The following is a 6643-nucleotide window of genomic DNA, read 5'->3' as shown; positions in this document are numbered from 1 at the left end:
ATCCATCACTTAATCAATTGGATTTATAGAGTACTTACTGGATGCAGAGCATTATACTTAGCTCTTGGGAGAGTATATTAGAATAAGCAAACACAGTCCCTGCCTTAAAGGACTTTACGATCTAGTGGGGGAGACAAACATTAATATGAATTACAGGAAGGGGAAACAAATGAGTATAAGGATATGTGCGCAAGTGTTGTGTATGGGGGCCAGCGTGAGTGTGTAAGTGTTTAGGAGTAGGACTGGTGCTTAGATGTTGAAGAAGGGAGGGGAAGAATAGGTTGGGGGAATTAGAGATTAGTCAGGGAAAGGCTTCTTGGAGGAGAACGATTTTTAGCAGGGCTTTGACGATGGGGAGAAGGTAGTCTGTTTAATATGAAGGGGGAAGAAGTTTCCGGCAAGGAGAAGGCTTCCTCCAGGGAGTCTTCCTTTACTATTTTTTGGTTTTCCCACTCCATATGTCATCTTCTATGTTTCACTTGCACAATCGATCAGCCGACCCATCACACTATCACAGTTGTATTATTATTAGTATGTCCTCTGGGGAGTTGGAGTACTCCGAATCAAAGGGAGGCAGAAACATTCAGAGTACTTTCAGTCTTTCCCCTCTTCAGAGTTGAAGTCACAGACTTGGAGAAGGCGGTTCCAATGACTCAGAGAACATGGTTTCTTATTCTACCACCAGAAGTTTACCTATATTTATATAGGGTTTCAAGTGTTTATATAGTGTACAGTAATTGGGAATGTTTTCCTTCTGTTGAGGGCAGTCTGTCAACAAGTGGAGAAGGGCTCCTATTACATGCCGGCCTCTGTGGTTTCGAGCTCCCTAGTTCCCGCTGACTACCAGATAGTCCCTTGGCATCCGATATTCCAGTACCCAGGCTTATGCAACGGTGTTGGGTTTTTGGCTTCGCTTGCTGACAAAGCATGCCGTTCCTTGCTGTCAGCAGGTAAGCCCCACCTGCCTCCTTCCCTTCTCTCGTTCCCCATCTTTCCTCCTCTTTGAAAGATCCCTGTGACTTCCCTGCTCCTGCCCACTTTTCATCCCACCGTTCCCACAGCCCCTGGCAGTGTTCCCACCCCACTCATCTACACGTTCTTCATTATCATCCAGCCCCTCAAATAACAAGGACCACTAGGCCCCCGGGGTTTTATTAGAAAGTTCTATTCCCCAGGCTGTGGTGGAACCATGCCCCAAATTCCCTGTTGCCCTCTCTAAGATCCCTCCCGGGTGGGAAGTATCAGTTAACATGAAGTTGAAGGAATGGGGAAGTGCAAGACAACCTAACCAGTAGCCTCATCAACATTTTGATATTATGCAATTTGTTAATAATTACGGTATTTGTTAAGCACTTACTGTGTGCTGGCCTCCGCATTAAGCGCTGCAGTGAATACAAGCAAATCGGGTTGGGACACAGTCCCTGTCCCACATGGGGCTCACCGTCTTAATCCCCATTTCATAGATGAGGTAACTGAGGCACAGAAAAGTCAAGTGATTCGCCCAAGGTCACACAGCAGACAAGGATTAAAAACCAGATCCTTCTGACTCCCAGGCCCATGCTCTATCCACTAGGCCACGTTGCTTCTCTGAGGCAGTTAGGAGCTGTAACTCTCTCAACTCCCAAAGGATATGGGAACGGACTTCAGAAGGGGACCCACGTTAGGCTGATGTCTTTCTCTCGGGAATGCTATTAACAGGACTGGATACTCTGGCCCGAGTCTAGACCCGAAAGTCCCAGCCTTCTCAGACATGTAGTGAGTTGAATTGGTACTCCAATCACTACATTCTCCTATCCGTGTCTCATCCCGTGCTTGGTGCCTCAGGCGATCACTTCGGCTGGATCGGGTGGCCTATTATGTACCCTTCCCTCGTCTAGGAACTTGCTGTCACCTGCCAGGAGGTAAAAGAAAAAGTGTAAAGTAGGCCATTTTTCTGTAATTACTCACCTGGCTGGACTAATATTTGGGAGAATACGAATTCACATGCAAATATTACAGTAGATCACAGTCCAACCAAAAAAAAAATCTATAGAGAAAATGCCAATAAATCCTAGAGGAATTCCAAAAAGACTTTTCTAGATATGTCACATATTTCATCTGCAACCCTTTGTCACATCCTCCTTCTGACCTGTAACTCTGTCCTTCAGATATGACAAACCACTACTTTCCCCACCTTAGAAGAGTTGTTAAAATCACATCTCCTCCAAGAGGCCTTTCCTGACTAAATCCTTATCTCCCCTCCTGGCTGTTCATTTTGTGTCGCCTTCATATCTGGTTATGTGCCCTTTAAGCACTTGATATTCACTTCACCCTCAGCCTCTTAGCATTTTGTACACATCTGTAGTTTATTTTAAAGTCTATCTCCTCCTCTACACTGCAAGTTCCTTGTGATTGGGGAACGATCTTACTGACTGTTGTTTTATACTCTCCCAAGAGCTTAGTACAATGTGTACTAAGTGCCAATGTGTACCTCATCTGTAAAATAGGGATTAACTGTGAGCCTCACGTGGGACAACCCGATTAATCTGTATCTACCCCAGCGCTTAGAACAGTGCTCTGCACAAAGTAAGCGCTTAACAAATACCAACATTATTATTATTAAGCCGTATTTATTATGGAAGAATGAACTAAGTATATAACACAATGAAAGATTGCTTACAATTTTTCTCATGTCATTTCCCAGAAGCCTTCGTGATCCTACCAAGAGATTGAGGTGCATTGAGGTTGGAGAAGTTAAGTGTGTGGGCTGTGTTGTAGTGGGAAATCAGTGAGGTAAAGTAGTTGGGAAGCAAAGTGATTGCGTGCTTTAAAACCAAGGGTAAGGAACTTATATTTGATGCAGAGGTAGAGGGGAATTCCCTGGAGATTCTTGAGAAGTAGGGGAGAGGGGGACTGATCATCTGGCCAAAGGAGTGAACTTTGGGCTGAAATGTAGAGAAATAGGAGGCAGGGTGGTCAGTGAAGAGCTTGATTCATTCATCAAGGTGGATATGATCCATGCTTGGATCAGCATAGTAGTAGTTTGGATGGAGAGGAAAGGATAGATTTTAATGATGTTGTGAAGGTAGAACTCCCAGGATTAGGTGACAGATTGTATATGTGGGTTGAATGAGAGGGATAAATTCAGGATATTCCAAGGTTACAGGGTTGGGAGTAGGGAGGATAATGGTGTTGTCTATATCGATGGCAAAGATGGGTCGAGAGGGCAGGATTTGGGTGGGAAGATGTGTTGTTCTGTTTTGAAAGGATAGAAAAATAAATATTTAAAAAGCATTTCATTGAGATCGCTATAAAACTCTTGAAATTTCATATTTTTAAAGAGAAAAATGGTGCTATTTCATTGTGGCTCTCTAAAATAATTTAATCATATTAAAAATGATCAACCTTGGAAAAAATATATTTGCAGAGGCTAATGTTCCTAAAGAATTCCTATAGATTAGAGAAGCAGCATAGCCTAGTGCAAAGAACACGGGCCTGGGTGTTAGAGGACCTGTGTTCTAATCTTGACTCCAACCGCTTGTCTGCTGTGTGACCTTGATCCAGTCACTTAGCTGCTCTGTACTACAGTTACCTCCCCCTTAGAATGGGGATTTCGACTAGTGAGCCCCAAGTGAGACATGGCCGGACATGTGTCCAACCTGATTAGCTCGAGCCTGATTAGCTCGAATCTACCCCAGCACACAGTACAGTCCCTGGCACATAGTAAGCACTTAACAATTACACTAAAAAAAAAAAAAAAATTGAAATAGTATCTGCATTAGAGATTTTGGCAGTTAATTTTAGAAAACACTTACTCACATTTTATTGTGATTCCCTTTGTGGCATGAATAACATTATAACTTGCATCCATATTTTTAAGAACAACCCAAAATAATTTTTAAAATTCTTTATTTTGCCCCAGGCTACTGTAGATAGCGTTGCCACTGGCTTACTGAGTTTATAGATGAGCCTTAGATAATAGATCAGAAGGCACCAGATGTGTACATGGAAAATAATAAACAAAATAAAATCAGAAAGAAAGCAGCGTGACTTAGTGGAAAAAGTAGGATCGGTAGTTGGTAAACCTAACATCTAATTACAGTATAACCACTAGCCTGTTGTGTGACTTTGGGTAAATCACTTAAGCTCTCTGTGCTTCAGGTTCCTCATTTGTCTAATGGTGATAAGATACTAATTCTCCCTACCTTTTAGATTGGGAGCCCTATATATTTACACATATATTTATGTATTTTTGTGGTATTTGGTAAGTTCTTACTTTGTGTCAGACACTGTAAAAAGCACTGGGGTTGATACATGGTCAATACAAGTTAATCAGATTGAACACAGTCCATGTCCCACACGGGGCTCACAGTCTTAATCTCCATTCTCTACATGAGGTAAATGAGGCACAGTTGAGTTAAGTGACTTGCCCCAGGTCACACAGCAGACAAGTGGCAGAGCCAGGATTAGAACACACATCCTTCTGACTCTCAAACCCGAGCTTTATCCAACAGGCACTGAATTTGAGCCGATTATTTGTATCTACACTAGGGTTTAGAACAGTGTTTACTACTCAGGTAAGTATTTAATAAATATTACCATTATTATGTTAAATCTATCCCGGTACTTACATTGGCACTTAGTCAATATCATAGTTATTAAATATGTCACAGAGACCACAGTTGCTGCCAATATAGTTTAGATCTCTCTGATGGAATATTATTTTATTATTACTTACGCCAAGAATTATTATTTGACATTCGGCACTGAGGAAAAGAAAATAGGTCCAACTCAAAGACCACTGGATTTTTACACGTGTCAAGACTCATTTCAAGAACACATTCCAAGGAAAGATGCTAGAAGACAAAGCTACTAGGTGTTAAAGACATGGTGTAACCTTTATATGATCACAGAATAGCCAGACTCCTGCTTAACAAATAAGCATTCCCAAATATCCACAGGGGAGACTGCAATCCTGGTAAGCAGACCTGATTTTTTATTTATATGGCATTCGTTAAGTGCTTACTATGTGCCAGGCACTGTTCTAAGGGCTGGGGTAGATACAGCGTTATCAGGTTGGACCCAGTCCCATATGGGGCTTATAGTCTTAATCCCCAGTGATAAAAACATTTGAGTCAGAAACAGATTCATTCATTCAGTAGTATTTATTGAGCGCTTACTCTGTGCAGAGCACTGTATTAAGTGCTTGGAATGTACAAATCGGTAACAGATAGAGACAGTCCCTGCCCTTTGATGGGCTTACAGTTTAATCGGGGAAGATGGACAGACAAGAATAATGGCAATAAATAGAATCGAGGGGAAGAACATCTCATTAAAACAATAGCAAATAAATAGAATCAGGGTGATGTACATCTCATTAACAAAATAAATAGGGTAATGAAGGTATATACAGTTGAGCAGACGAATACAGTGCTGAGGGGATGGGACGGGAGAGGGGAAGGAGCAAAGGGAGAGGGGGGGGGAAGAGGGTTTAGCTGCGGAGAGGTGAAGGGGGGGTAGAGGAAGCAGAGGGAAAAGGGGAGCTCAGTCTGGGAAGGCCTCTTGGAGGAGGTGAGCTTTAAGTAGGGTTTTGAAGAGGGGAAGAGAATTAGTTTGGCGGAGGTGAGGAGGGAGGGCATTCCAGGACCGCAGGAGGACATGGGCCGGGGTCGACGGCGGGATAGGCGAGAACGGGGGACGGTGAGGAGGTGGGCGGCAGAGGAGCAGAGCGTGTGAGGTGGGCAGGAGAAAGAGAGAAGGGAGGAGAGGTAGGAAGGGGCAAGGTGATGGAGACCCTTGAACAGATGCAACATCTCAAGTAGAAGCAAAATGATACGTCGACGGTTCGGGTTCATGTAGGAAGGGACAAGGATGATTGGGGTGAAAGGTTGTAAGTATTTCCCCAAAATAAATAAGGACAAAGGTGATCCCCAACTAATCCTCTGGCATATGAGATATGGGAGATGATTGCCCTGGCCACAGTTTTGTGTCTTAAACAAAACAAGCTGACACATTTCACTCAGACTCTCCAACTGGTTCCAGCTGTAGCAAGCTCATAGATTATGGACAGTCAGTTAAAACTTCCAAAAGAGAATGAAGTCCTCCGGCCTAGTTCCCAAGAGCTGTATGCTATTGTTCCTACACAAAGAAGCCAATCGCCAAACTGTGCAGATTCAAGAGAAGCGATTCCAATCCAGCTGTGGATTTCCCAAATGGAATGGAGGGGCAATAATCGCAGCTTAATTACAAATAGTGCATTTGTGGATTGATTCTGCTAGCAGTAAAACAGGCCAAATCTAGATGCAATATACTGTCTTGAGGAATTCCCTCAAAACTGCTAAAGCAGATGTAGTCTGCCTCTCAAATGCAGTTGTTGTTAGTCAATCTATGTCACAACTGAGACAGAGTTCAGATGATCTCAGTGAAAGCTGACAGGTCATGAAGGTGAATTAACTGCTATGGTGTCAATAGGTGACAATCTCCACTGCTATAGGCTGAGCTCTAATGTGTCAGCACCTGAGGCTATCTGATGCTAATGACACCCTCAGAAGCAACCAATGATGCAGCTGAGCAACCGGGAGTAAAAACAGTCTAAACTAATATAACCTGACCCTTCTGGGGCATCCTTGACATCAGCTGACATCAAGATCCTAAAAGATCAGGG

The sequence above is a fragment of the Ornithorhynchus anatinus genome, chromosome X2, assembly GCF_004115215.2.
Source record: "Ornithorhynchus anatinus isolate Pmale09 chromosome X2, mOrnAna1.pri.v4, whole genome shotgun sequence".
NCBI lineage: Eukaryota > Metazoa > Chordata > Mammalia > Monotremata > Ornithorhynchidae > Ornithorhynchus > Ornithorhynchus anatinus.
Note: the sequence above shows the minus strand (reverse complement) of the source record.